The sequence below is a fragment of the Palaemon carinicauda genome, chromosome 28 (genome assembly GCF_036898095.1).
Source record: "Palaemon carinicauda isolate YSFRI2023 chromosome 28, ASM3689809v2, whole genome shotgun sequence".
Lineage (NCBI taxonomy): Eukaryota > Metazoa > Arthropoda > Malacostraca > Decapoda > Palaemonidae > Palaemon > Palaemon carinicauda.
Window position 1 is genome coordinate 4,252,314 of NC_090752.1, and position 15,212 is coordinate 4,267,525.

At 39.4% G+C, this 15,212-nt stretch overlaps 3 long non-coding RNA genes across 10 annotated transcripts in view; 2 read left to right on the forward strand and 1 right to left on the reverse strand.

Moving 5' to 3' along the window:
* LOC137621428 (uncharacterized) overlaps positions 1-15,212 on the reverse strand; it is a 337,042-nt gene that overhangs the window by 268,875 nt on the left and 52,955 nt on the right. The gene's annotated exons all lie outside the window — the stretch shown is intronic.
* LOC137621427 (uncharacterized) overlaps positions 1-15,212 on the forward strand; it is a 315,539-nt gene that overhangs the window by 115,942 nt on the left and 184,385 nt on the right. The window lies entirely within an intron of this gene.
* LOC137621979 (uncharacterized) lies at positions 1,455-2,695 on the forward strand. Its single transcript, XR_011040309.1, has 2 exons — positions 1,455-2,445; positions 2,586-2,695. It is a non-coding gene; the product is annotated as an uncharacterized lncRNA (long non-coding RNA).

The following is a 15,212-nucleotide window of genomic DNA, read 5'->3' on the forward strand; positions in this document are numbered from 1 at the left end:
TCCTCCTCCTCCTCGTCTTCAAGACTATCTCTGCTTCCTTTACCTTTAGGATTTGTGCTCGGCTAGGCTGCTAGGTCTCCTCATTTTGCACTTCAAGACTGTGCTCTTCTATTCCTCGTCTTCAAGACTCCCTCTGCTTCCTTTCCCTTTAGGATTTGTGCTCGGCTATACTGCTCCTCTTCATCGCTAAGTTTGGATTGCTGCTCTGTTTCTCTTTGGGAATCGTTGCGCTTTCTTCTATTCTCGACTGCTGTGAGGGTTGCTCTCCTCCTTTTCTGCTCCTCTTCATCGCTAAGTTTGGTTTGCTGCTCTGTTTCTCTTTGGGAATTGTTGCACTTTCTTCTCTTCTCGACTGCTGTGAGGTTTGCTCTCCTCCTTTTCTACATCACCGCATCTTTACCACTGCTGTCAGGGTTGCTCTCCTCCCATTCCACTTTAGGACTCCTTCACTTTCTTCTACATCGCCACATCTTTACGACTGCTGTCAGGATTGCTCTGCACCCTTACTTTTTAAGTCTCATCCACAGTCTTGTCTACTCAGTATGTTCAGCTGTGTGCTCTTTTACCCTTCTTGTCTCCTCTCCAGGACTGTATGCTTTGCTCCCTTTCTCTTCAGGGTACATGCACGGAAATACTTCTCTTCAATGCTATATCCAGCTGTCAAGATGGCACGCCTTCCATTCACTTTGGTCATGCTCTCATCATCATCAGAACACACACTCTTCTCTTTCTTTTTAGCACTCGTGCATGGTTATGTCTACTCCTCTTGAAAACAACTTCCCAGCCTTTTCAGGATTACACTAGTTCCATTCTTTTTATTCTTCTTTTTCATCTCCTCTCCAGAATTTTGTGCTCTGCTATGAATTCTCTGCTCCCTTTCTGTTTAGGATTGTGCCTGGCTGTCACTCATCGGCAACACTACGACCACTTCTTGCTCCTGTTTTCTTTAGAACGCCTTGCCATTGCCACTTCTACAGGATTCTTCTTCTACACCTCCTTTCCAGGTCTCTTATTCTGCTTTCATCCTGTTCTGCACTCCTCATCTTCCAGATTTCTATTGCACCATTTTTCTATAAACTGGGGACTGGGCTATGTTTCCTTCTCTATTGTCTGACTTTGTCAGGATTGCTGCCCACCTCCTGTGCTTTCCTCATCTTTTGAACTCTCTTTGATCGCTTCCTCTTTGGAATTTTTTCCTCGGCTATATCTGCTTCTCTTTATCACTCTGTTCAGCTGCTCTCATCTTAAGACACTGTGCTACGGTTCAAACTTGCGCTCTAAATACATTTCTATGTTCTGCTCTGTTAAGTTGATTTGCTCGCTATCAGCCTTTTGAGGATTCTATGTGCTGCCTGATCACCTCCTATCGCAGACTTTGTGCTCTGCTACATTTCTTTATCTTCAGGACACTTTATCTTTGCTCAGTTCCTACCTCTTCACTAGATCTTGGAATTTTGGGCTCATGTTAATTCCTCTCTCTGCATTGATGGTATACACATCTATTGAAATTTTAGGTGCGGTTCTTGATAGCATCTTTAATTTTGCAAAACTCATTTAGTTTGTTTCTTCTTCAATTGCACAAAATAATTGCTTATAGTCATTTTAAAACTTATGCTGATCAATCTATTCTGTAATGTTCTAATTTTTCCATACTAACTAGTTTTGAGTAGTTTCTCCTGTCTGGTATTCATCTGCAGACTCATTTAGTTGGACAAGAACTTTTAGCCTATTAAGTTATTCCTGATCTTGATGTTAATATCTAGCACACTAATTAATTTTTTTCTTTATGCATGTTGCATAAATTTTTTCATAATTCTGACCATCCTTTGCATTTGGATCTTTCTATTTTCGTGTTAAGTCTTGCCTTCTCCATCATACAGAAAGACAAGATACCTCAGTTATTCTAGAAGTTACATTACAGCTGTGACCAATTGTGGAATGATAGTCTTAAACATTAGTTGAATTGGTTAAACTCAAGAAGTTCAAATTTGCAGCGAGTGTTGAACAGGCTGACATGAATAGTCTTCATAATTTGACTTATCACCTATTTGAGTGCCATTACTAATTTAAAGATTAATTTCTTCATTAATGGCTTCTCATACTTTTTCCTGTCCTCACTGTGCTATTTTTCCCCATGAGGACCCTTGGGCTATAGCATGCTGATTTGACATCTATGGTTGTAACATACCTAGCAATAATAATCTGTTCCTCTAAATAGCATCATCATGACAACAGTAAATTGTGCTTGATAATAAATAAAACCCGATATCTTTACTTATGTGAAATTCTTTTCAGGAACAGATAAATTGGGAATGCAGAAATACAGTTCAAGAGCAGGAAATGCATTGCTATAGGTGGCGAGGTTTGTTCCCACAGGAGCCACACTCTCAATGGTCTATGTATCACGACAGGAATTCATCTGCTAGACTGTGGAAGTAGAACATGGTGAGTAGAAATATGTTTTTGTAAATATTGACTATTTTGTAACTACTACAGCCATAGTTTTGAATCATCATCTGTATGGAGCGTAATGAGTAATATATACTATTTCTATCACTCGTATAATCAAGAACACTAACTTACAGCTTGCATGGTTTTGTGGGAAGACTACACATGCTGCATTAGAGGAAGTTTCTCTGCCTGGTATATATAATGCAAAACTAGGATGGTAACTGGATGGAGATGCATGGGGGGGGGAGGAACAGTGAATAATTGCCAAGTACATAATGGAAATATCTTTACAGGCAGGAATGCAATAAATATGCATTTAGTTTATAACCAACTGACTTTTTTAAATGGGCCGATAGTTATAAAACAAATTACAACCACTTTAGATTTATTGTTGCAACTTCATAAGATATATTTACAAGTTTATTTTGATTTTTAGTAACTGGTAGAAAATCTTCAAAAAAATTTGTTTCACCTTTATTCATTTTGTACAATTTCCACAATGTTGCTCTTCATGTGATGCCCCCTACACTACAGACCACTTACACACTACTGCTCTTTCCAGGACACTTGGATGCTGTGCCTCATTTAAGGACTGCATTGGGTACTATGCTGTGGTAACCTGTCCTCTTCAGGAGTCTATGATGGCCCACTGCTCCCGTTTTCAAGATAAACTGCCCTCTTCAGTACTTCTTTGACTGCATTTCTTCAAGATATCAAACTGTGAACTGGTCTTTCACCACCACTACATCAGAATTCCATACTCGGGACTATGACATTATCATCTTCAGTACACATCCCATGCTTTACACCCAGCTTTTCAGGACTTTGCTAGGTCTCCTCATCTTGCACTTCAAGAATTTGCTCTTCTATGCCGCCTCCTCCTCGTCTTCAAGACACACTGCTTCCTTTCCCTTTCAAACTTGTGCTCGGCTATGCTGCTAGGTCTCCTCATCTTGCACTTCAAGACTCTGCTCTTCTATGCCGCCTCCTCCTCGTCTTCAAGACTCTCTGCTTCCTTTCTCTTTAGGATTTGTGCTCGGCTATGTTGCTAGGTCTCAAGACGACCTCTGCTTCCTTTCCCTTTAGGACTTGTGCTCGGCTATGCTGCTAAGTCCCCTCATCTTGCCTTCAAGACTGTGCTCTTCTATGCCTCCTCCTCATCTTCAAGACTTCCTCTGCTTCCTTTCCCTTTAAAACTTGTGCTCGGCAATGCTGCTAGGTCTCCTCATCTTGCACTTCAAGACTTTGCTCTTCTATTCCTGATCTTCAAGACTCCCTCTGCTTCCTTTCCCTTTAGGATTTGTGCTCGGCTATGCTGCTAGGTCTCCTCATCTTGCACTTCAAGACTGTGCTCTTCTATGCCTCCTCCTCGTCTTCAAGACTCCCTTTGCTTCCTTTCCCTTTAGGATTTGTGCTCGGCTATGCTGCTAGGTCTCCTCATCTTGCACTTAAAGACTGTGCTCTTCTATGCCTCCTCCTCGTCTTCAAGACTCCCTCTGCTTCCTTTCCCTTTAGGATTTGTGCTCGGCTATGCTGCTAAGTCTCCTCATCTTGCACTTCAAGAATGTGCTCTTCTATGCTTCCTCCTCCTCGCCTTGCCATTGCCACTTCTACAGGATTCTTCTTCTACACCTCCTTTCCAGGTCTCTTATTCTGCTTTCATCCCGTTCTGCACTCCTCATCTTCCAGATTTCAATTGCACCATTTTTCTATAAACTAGGGACTGGGCTATGTTTCCTTCTCTATTGTTTGACTTTGTCAGGATTGCTTCCCACCTCCCGTGCTTTCCTCATCTTTTGGACTCTCTTTGCTCCCTTCCTCTTTGGAATTTTTTCCTCGGCTATATCTGCTTCTCTTTATCACTCTGTTCAGCAGCTCTCATCTTGAGACACTGTGCTACGGTTCAAACTTGTGCTCTAAATACATTTCTATGTTCTGCTCTGTTAAGTTGATTTGCTCGCTATCAGCCTTTTGAGGATTCTATGTGCTGCCTGATCACCACCTATCGCAGACTTTGTGCTCTGCTACATTTCTTTATCTTCAAGACACTTTATCTTTGCTCAGTTGCTACCTCTTACGGACTGTATGCTCTGCTGGCCCCCTCCTTGTTGTTGTGGTTTGCTTCACCACCTTTGCTCTTTGGGATACTGTGTTGGGCAAGGGTTGACACTTCTTCATTCTCCTGTATTTTCCCCCACAAGATCTTGGAATTTTGGGCTCATGTTAATTCCTCTCTCTGCATTGATGGTATACACATCTATTGAAATTTTAGGTGCGGTTCTTGATAGCATCTTTAATTTTGCAAAACTCATTTAGTTTGTTTCTTCTTCAATTGCACAAAATAATTGCTTATAGTCATTTTAAAACTTATGCTGATCAATCTATTCTGTAATGTTCTAATTTTTCCATACTAACTAGTTTTGAGTAGTTTCTCCTGTCTGGTATTCATCTGCAGACTCATTTAGTTGGACAAGAACTTTTAGCCTATTAAGTTATTCCTGATCTTGATGTTAGTATCTAGCACACTAATTAATTTTTTTCTTTATGCATGTTGCATAAATTTTTTCATAATTCTGACCATCCTTTGCATTTGGATCTTTCTATTTGTTAAGTCTTGCCTTCTCCATCATACAGAAAGACAAGATACCTCAGTTATTCTAGAAGTTACATTACAGCTGTGACCAATTGTGGAATGATAGTCTTAAACATTAGTTAAATTGGTTAAACTCAAGAAGTTCAAATTTGCAGCGAGTGTTGAACAGGCTGACATGAATAGTCTTCATAATTTGACTTATCACCTATTTGAGTGCCATTACTAATTTAAAGATATTTTATATTCTTCATTAATGGCTTCTCATACTTTTTCCTGTCCTCACTGTGCTATTTTTCCCCATTAGGACCCTTGGGCTATAGCATGCTGATTTAACAACTATTGTTGTAACATACCTAGCAATAATAATCTGTTCCTCTAAATAGCATCATCATGACAACCGTAAATTGTGCTTGATAATAAATAAAACCCGATATCTTTACTTATGTGAAATTCTTTTCAGGACAGATAAATTGGGAATGCCAAAATACAGTTCAAGAGCAGGAAATGCATTGCTATAGGTGGCGAGGTTTGTTCCCACAGGAGCCACACTCTCAATGGTCTATGTATCACGACAGGAATTCATGTGCTAGACTGTGGAAGTAGAACATGGTGAGTAGAAATATGTTTTTGTAAATATTGACTATTTTGTAACTACTGCAGCCATAGTTTTGAATCATCATCTGTATGGAGCTCAATGAGTAATATATACTATTTCTATCACTCGTATAATCAAGAACACTAACTTACAGCTTGCATGGTTTTGTGGGAAGACTACACATGCTGCATTAGAGGAAGATTCTCTGCCTGGTATATATAATGCAAAACTAGGATATTGACATGGTGGGGAAAAGGAACAGTGAATGATTGCCAAGTACAAAATGGAAATATCTTTACAGGCAAGAATGCAATAAGTAAGCATATTTTAGTTTATAACCAACTGACTTTTAAATGTGCTGACAGTTAATAAAACAAATTACAACCACTTTAGATTTATTGTTGCAACTTCGTAAGATGTAAATATGCAACTTCATAAGATATATTTACAAGTTTATTTTGATTTTTAGTAACTGGTAGAAAATCATCAAAAAACTTTGTTTCACCTTTATTCAATTTGTACAATTTCATCAATGTTGCTCTTCATGTGATGCCCCCTACACTACAGACCACTTACACACAACTGCTCTTTCCAGGACACTTGGATGCTGTGCCTCATTTAAGGACACTGCATTGGGTACTATGCTGTGGTAACCTGTCCTCTTCAGGAGTCTATGATGGCCCACTGCTCCCGTTTTCAAGACAAACTGCCCTCTTCAGTACTTCTTTGACTGCATTTCTTCAAGAAACTGTGAACTGGTCTTTCACCACCACTACATCAGTATACACCCCATGCTTTACACCCAGCTTTTCATGACTTTGCTAGGTCTCCTCATCTTGCACTTCAAGACTGTCTCTTCTATGCCTCCTCCTCATCTTCAAGACTCCCTCTGCTTCCTTACCCTTTCAAACTTGTGCTCGGCTATGCTGCTAGGTCTCCTCATCTTGCACTTCAAGACTGTGCTCTTCTATTCCTCGTCTTCAAGACTCCCTCTGCTTCCTTTCCCTTTAGGATTTGTGCTCGGCTATACTGCTCCTCTTCATCGCTAAGTTTGGATTGCTGCTCTGTTTCTCTTTGGGAATCGTTGCGCTTTATTCTATTCTCGACTGCTGTCAGGGTTGCTCTCCTCCCATTCCACTTTAGGACTCCTTCACTTTCTTCTACATCACCACTCCTTCACTTTCTTCTACATCACCACATCTTTACGACTGCTGTCAGGATTGCTCTGCACCCTTACTTTTTAAGTCTCATCCACAGTCTTGTCTACTCAGTATGTCCAGCTGTGTTCTCTTTTACCCTTCTTGTCTCCTCTCCAGGACTGTATGCTTTGCTCCCTTTCTTTCAGGGTACATGCACGGAAATACTTCTCTTCAATGCTCTGTCAAGATGGCACTCCTCCCATTCACTTTGGTCATGCTCTCATCATCATCAGAACACACACTCCTCCCTTTCTTTTTAGCACTCGTGCATGGTTATGTCTACTCCTCTTGAAAACAACTTCCCAGCCTTTTCAGGATTACACTAGTTCCATTCTTTTTCTTCTTTATCTCCTCTCCAGAATTTTGTGCTCTGCTATGAATTCTCTGCTCCCTTTCTGTTTAGGATTATGCTTGGCTGTCACTCATCGGCAACACTACGACCAGTTCTTGCTACTGTTTTCTTTAGAACGCCTTGCCATTGCCATTTCTACAGGATTCTTCTTCTACACCTCCTTTCCAGGTCTCTTATTCTGCTTTCATCCCGTTATGCACTCCTCATCTTCCAGATTTCTATTGCACCATTTTTCTATAAACTAGGGACTGGGCTATGTTTCCTTCTCTATTGTCCGACTTCGTCAGGATTGCTGCCCACCTCCCGTGCTTTCCTCATCTTTTGGACTCTCGTTGCTCCCTTCCTCGGCTATATCTGCTTCTCTTTATATCACTCTGTTCAGCTGCTCTCATCTTAAGACACTGTGCTACGATTCAAACTTGCGCTCTAAATACATTTCTATGTTCTGCTCTGTTAAGTTGATTTGCTCGCTATCAGCCTTTTGAGGATTCTATGTGCTGCCTGATCACCTCCTATCGCAGACTTTGTGCTCTGCTACATTTCTTCATCTTCAGGACACTTTATCTTTGCTCAGTTGCTACCTCTTACGGACTCTATGCTCTGCTGGCCCCCTCCTTCTTGTTCCTCTTGTTGCGGTTTGCTTCACCACCTCTGCTCTTTGGGATACTGTGTTGGGCAAGGGTTGACACTTCTTCATTCTCCTGTATTTTCCCCCACTAGATCTTGGAATTTTGGGCTCATGTTAATTTCTCTCCCTGTAAAAAGATAAAGATTTAATTATATTCTATTTGAATTATTTAATTATAAAAAGTTGTATTATTACAAATACATATGTAAAAACATTTGAACATTTTTTATTTATTAACTCTTTCCCAATCTATCCTCAATATAACTCATTAATAAATCTATCTAACTGCAATACAAGAAATTCCAATAAGGATATAATTATGAACCGAAAGACTAACAAACAAATCAACATGTATATATAAAAAATTAAGCAAATTGAAAAATAAACGACTGAGACATGCAAAGAAATATAGGACAATTAAAATTCCTTTCTACACCAATTGCGAGACACTTTATTTTACAAAAAGATTCCAAGGCTAAAATACTTTCTAGTAACTGCCACCCCCCCCCCCAAAAAGACTCCAGTGACTTTTCCTTTTTAAATTGAGTTTTAAATTTTTAAATGCGAGTAAAACGGCTGATATATAACAGACGATAAAGACAAAAAGAATCTTTAACAGAAACCAACATACCTTACAAATTGAAATTATAAGCAAAGAAAAATTACTTGACACAAAGCAAGGTTTGTGCAAAAAATACCCCAAAAATGGTAAGCCATTCAACTGTAAAATATTTTTCAATTACTATTTTCGTATAACTGGATTCTCTCTGTCCCCTGGGACCGCGCCATCTTTCAGTACAGGGAATTTCAAGGGCTTCATGAATTTTGGTTCTACATTAAATGAAATGCACAGAGCAATATTGTGTCCATGCAATGATATTAAGCATGTTAAAATAATGAATAAAGCCAATCCATGCCAAACAATAAGTTGGATCTAAATATGCAAACTAAATTCATAGTTCTAGGAGGCTTCAATGAATTCTGTTGATTCCAGGTATAATACTTTTGGTGCATACATTTTGACAGGTAATTTTCAGCTTCTGGGAACACTCTGAACAGATGTAAATTTCTTTAATTTGAGGTCTATAATTATTATAAAATATAATACCGTAGAATTAAATAAGGAATTTTAACAAAAGAAAAATCTCTCTTTGGGAAGGTGTTGTTTATAATTACTTTTATGTGGAAGGCCAGAACAGTGGATCAAATATTAGAAAATACCAAAGAAAGAGTTTTTCCTGCTCTAGGGTTCTTGTAACATGGTAAAAGGAGACCCATGGATGGCTGCATTAAATCAGTCACAGTAACTCATGCTGAAATATGTTGGACAACCGATAACATGTTATCACCAAGAACCAATATACTGGAGACAAAAGATTCCTTGGCACTTGTATGCGTTCAACTACAGTACCATCTTTACTATTTGGAGTAGGTGATATACCTCCATGAGAGACTGGAGGAGGACGGGTCTTGGAAACCATACAGCACCTGCCCATATCTGGGTTTTAATTTTGTCAAAACAGCTTTCTTGGGGTTAATGTGCTGTGTGATTTCCAAGAACTAATACAGAGAAACAGAGTACACTTGCAAAGCATAACAAACAATAAACTCCAAACGAGCAATCTATTAGTTTGTGGATATCAGGGTGAGCATAAAATATCAAGTTGACACTCAACTCATAAAAGGGGGAGGAGCTAGATCCAGACATGGTTATCCTATCTATTAAGGGATCAGGATGAGAGGTTTCCTCTCTGTCCCGGGTACCTATGTGTCCTGAACGAGCTGACAACCAAGCAAGCATGTACCGCTGGGATTTGTTTCAAGTAGTGTTTTACAAAAACACAATAGCCAGACAAACTCATAAAGCTCTGGATGTCCTAAATTGTATATTACTAGAAATTCCGATGAGGAAGAGATTTTTCTCACAGAGTATCTGCTTCTTTGATGAGGGATGTTAATATAATATCAACAGCCCCTGTAGGCCTTGCTGGTCTGGGTATTTAAAAAAAAAAAAACTACCTTCTTAAGATGTCGATCTCTAAAGCTAAGTCTACAGGGTAGATGCTGGAGAGGGATTGCCATCCAACAAAAATAGGCCGTGATTTGGAGGATCCTACCTCTGAACAAGCTTTTCATTTTCTGTTAAAAATAGGAGGCCAGGAGTCAGAATCAAGAGGTAGCTAGGAATGTTGGGTGAGGAACTTCTGTTCTCTATGTAATGCAGCAAGCTTGAGGACTCTTGCTCCCCAAGATAAAGCTGGTATTAGAAGAATATCCGCCTAGAATAATTCCTTGTGGGAAGCAAAATTATGTAACTTAGTAAAAAAATGAAAGCAGTCTATTGAGAAGTCAAGATAATGAGGTTGGCTGGGAGCATCATTCTTAAAGCAAAAGGTGTAATCTTGAGGAACATGTCCGAGTCTAAATCTAAGTTTCCTTTGTTTAAGGAAGTGGACTAATAAGGAAACTAAGAAGTCTAGGATTATCTGGCAGGGGGACTTATCAGGAAGGTCATTCATGCTCTTCATACCAACTGGCATCGTCTGGTGGAAGAAGAACTTTTATATCTCATCAAACAAGTCACATTGTATACTGAACACACTTTTCCATAAATACAGGAAAGAAAATCTAAGGATGGAATTTCTGAGTCAAAAAGAAGGAAGCAATGATATTTTGATTCCCTACACTCTGATACAGCCAGTGGGTGTGATTCCAGGCTTAAATGCTAAAGTAGGGGAAACAAAGGGCTGTCTAGCAACTGTGGTGCTACCAGCACAGCTGTCCCTGAAAATTCTGGATGGATCTTCAAAACCTTCAAAATCACACACTAAGGAAACAAAAATCAAAGACCATTATTTCCTGTCCAAATTTACGGTATCTGTTGCAACTCGCTGAGGATCCATACTTGAAGCAACATTAAGCGGAAGCTGGCGATTCCCTTTTTCTTTTGCAAACAAACCCACTTGAAAATCCGGAATAATCTTAAGGATCTCCTAGAAAGAGCCCTGATTCAATGACCTATAGTGGTCAGGGACATTTGTCTGAAAAGGGCATCCATTACCATGTTAAAGAACCCAACAGGTGATATGGAGAGAGGAATACTGTATATCCCTTTTCTGATGGAGCTTTATAATTGGGAGAATTATTAAGCAGGATCCTACCCTCGTGAGACACAACAGACTGCTGCCTGGTTGTCTATGAAATTCCGGATACAAGATTTCTTTCTCATATTGCAAGCTTCTTCAACTTTGAGAAAACTGCCATCAATTTAACATATTTATGTGAAATACTGCAAACTGAGGGAACTACTTCCCAAACACTTGTCTATCTCCTCTGAGTGACCCCAACAGCCTGACTTGGAGGAATCTCTATGAAGGATCATGGTTATTGGGGGAGGAGCCAATGGGACTGACATGGAGAGGGACTTAGGTGAGGTTTAAATGTCTCGGAAATCTTTAGCAATGACTAGGCAAATGGAATCAGTCTCTATATCCCCTTCAAGCCCCTCTCCTTCACCAAATTAGGTCTTTCTACCTCATCTTCAGAATTGGGTTGACTAGTGAGGCAAATTGAAGGCGGCCCAAGATCTCAAGTTGGCACCAAAGACTCCAAAGAAAACCATCAACCTTGTGAAAGTGGCTTTTAACATGTTTCAATGCAGGCCTAGCCATTGGAATGTCCTCTCTGGAACTAGTTCTGATTATTTAAACCAACTTAGAAGCACAAGTCCTAAAGAACTTGCAGGACTCGATTTGTTGATGTAAGGCATAGTTCTCTAGCCTTCACCCAGAATAACCAGTCATTCAAGTAGGCAATGATCTTTAGTCCTTGCAACTAAAGTAGTTTGACATTGGCTTTACTAGCTTCTTAAAAACCCTTGAAACCATACTGAGGATGAAGGGCATTATTTTGAACCTGTACGAACTACTTACAAATGGTCAAAAGTGTGGTTGCTATATGGAAATACCAATAAGCATCTTTGAGATGTACAACATAGGTCCAACCCCCTAGGCAAGTAATTGGCAGACATTTGTAACGGACGTCATTTTGAATGCGTCTCATCTATATTCGTTGATGTGACAGGTTAAGGATCACTTCTTTCGAGGGAATTTTTCTTCCGTACGCTTAACAGTCTTCACTGGCATTTTAGAAATTGGCATTTCTCCACGATGACTTTTCCCAGCATTTTGCTGACAAATGTCGAATTCCAGCATTTTTCTGGAAAGAATTATTGTCATGGAGGCAGTTTGGGGGGCCATGACCAACCCAGATCTTTCCAGGCTATGTTCTGTCTTCACTAAGAAAAGTTTCAAAACAGAGACGACTCCTAACCTGCAGACCTTCCTTGTTAAGGTCATTTACCTCTTCCAAATGAGCCAGTACTCATCCCTCATTTCAGTTGTCTCCAAGTGCTCTTTTTTCTCTAGAAAAATCCCAAAGCTCTTGGGGAAGAAGGCTCTAACTGAAAAGATTGGGATTGCTGCATTTAATCCTCTCTTGGGAACTTGTTTGGCCGACTGGGGTGGTTTGGGTTGAGGACTGGATGCTGGTCTCTTCACTACAATACTCTAGGACAGAAGGAAAAGTCTCCAAATTAGGATGTGCCCACCCAAGCCTCTCACTTCTACCTCGGTTTAATAAACATTAGGCCGTAAAATTTTAGAATTCTTTAAAACTTTACTATTTTCTTTCATTTCAATAAACACATGCCTTTAGTACATGGATGCAACATCTTAGTGGTAATTGGTAAGATGCCCAGTACCGATGTGCCTATCTCTCTGTCTATTCTGTTCCAAGTCAAAACATACTATCTGCTTGATAACACAAGTCAGTAGGGAGCCACAACAAGTGCTATGATAATGGCAACAGGGATTGCACCATCTTGATACGGTAAGATTACTGCACCCACCTTAATTACTCTTACATCCTAATTACACTAATCTGCTTCAGATATTTCCTAAATGAAAATGATTATAGTATTAGTAATCTCCATTTGGAAGGGAGCCTACCTAACTCATTCCCCAAGGTACCATACTTCCACCCTGCTACATGTAAACATGAAAGAAATTACAATTGGGAGTAGGCCAACTTAATTGAAACCACCATACTAGGTAATCACTTCCCCTAACCATCATTAGATAGGCAAGACTCTCAATACACTAAGGAATACAGAAGGAAGTATAAACTAGGATACAAGTAAATCTCTCGCCCTACCTACAAAGTAGTCAAAACTCGATGCTCAATAATGCCAGAGAGTAAAAAAGGATAATAGCATGGCTTCCATGCTTAATAATGCTGGCGAGCAAGAAAGGGTCATGGAATGGCTTTGATCGAGTGGCCATTCCATTCCACATCTATTCGTGAATAGATATGAGGGGCAGGGCTCCAGCCGCAGTAGGGAAATAAGTATTTCCCCTCAGTAATTAAGAAAATTCTGGCTTAGGGGCGAAGGCTTTCTCCTCCCAGACCATGTTAATACATTTATGAAAAATGTAAATATTATACTTCCACATATAACATGACCATTAAATCCTAAAATTCCACCCCAAAAATTAGTGGTCGTCTTATACAACCGATATCAAAATCATACCTGAATTCCAACTGATGTTTATCGGGAGGCTAGCTGAGACCTTGGTACGATAACTGATAATAAAGGTAACCAAACATTATTTACCTTACAAATTGGCATAAGTTCATGATAAATAGCCTGTTTGAGGTTCCATATCAACAATGAAATCAACTAATATATCTATGAGGTTCAGCTGACTAAATGTAAACATCGAGTTTTGGTTGCATTATCAGCAACCTTTATCTTTATCTTTCAATAATTCTAATAGTGCTAATGATGGCAGTAATAAAAATTAGATTCACATATTAATTCCTCATTAAAATACCACCATGATTAAAATTATCCTCACTTTATCCAGTCTCGCATCATCATCTCTGTCGCATCGAATGTTCTAGCGGCAACACAATTGTTCAATTTTTTGGCTGCTTGTGCAACATTTGATTTAAAACTAGCTTCATACTTTCTACTTTTTGCCCGAGGTTCCATAATATATGGGGGTACAAGTATCTAATAAATTAAATTGACTTAGAACTGAGATTAGGAAAAAATATTTTTAGGAATAGAATATATTGTTTGTAACAGTTTTCCAATGGTCTTATGACCGTAAAATCATTATACTATCATTAGCGGTAATTCGTTGTTGAGAAAACGCAATACTTGTAATAACAACGTCTTTACAAAAACCTCTTACTACCATTAGTTATCACTTGGATGTGTAATACGTTCATTTGTTCATTATGATTGGAAAAAAAAAAAAAACTTTTTCATTTATTTTCAATTTTTAAAGATAAAGTAATTAAAACAATATTGTAAAGACATCATCTTGCCGGATTTTTCCCCACCGAATCCGTGTTTTCTAAACATTATTTCTAACCCATACTGACTATGGGATCTTTGTATATATCTTTAGATATAGAATTTACCAGCCTTCTCACCGATGTATATATCATGTCATATGTCATTTCATATGCTTTCCAATACCTTTGTGAAAATATAAAAAAACACAGATCACCGGTCAGACTTGACCTTTGTGCGTGAGGAGGTCACTCCCCTGACCCAGGCACTCCTTTGTCGTTCGTACGCCTTAATGAAGTTAGAGTCTCGCAAGCAATAAGCCCGTTTGATCTTAGTTACATTGTATTCATGCCGCCTCACACACCAAAACGCGACATGCGCCGTCATTAGTCCGTTCATGGTGTCAGGTTCCTGTGTGGTTGTGTACACATAAATGGCAGGGCCAAACCACTCAGGAAAAAACGCCAGAGCGCAAGAGTTTTGCGCCGTGTTGAGTCCGTTAGTGGCTTTTTGATATCAACCTGAGAAAGGAACTTTCAGAAAGCCTAACTGAAGCGTCGTATGGTTTCGTTAAAGGCTTTCTGAAGGTGACACAGCCATAAAGAGTCCGTTAATGGCTAGCCAAAACTGCAAAGTTACCGTCCAATTCGGGAGGTCACCAGTTGTGAGGGCGCGAATGAGAGACAACCGAGATCTAACCACATTAAGGCGTGCCGACAGTAAAGGAGTGCCTGGGTAGGGCAGGAAGCTTAGCACGCACAAAGGGTCCAACTCTGACCGCCGATCTGTGTTTCTTATATTTTTTTACAAAGGTAGTGCAAAGCTTCAAATATAAGACAACATGATATATATATTAGTAGGAAGGTCGGAGAATTTTACATCTAAAGGTAAACAGTACAAAAATCCAATAGCAAGTACAGTTTAGAAATAACATCTACAAAACACAGTTTCGGCAGGGCAAAATCCAAGATGATGATGTCTTTAATGCAGTTCTGTATTAGTAAAAACCACCATCATTAATAACCCCTAC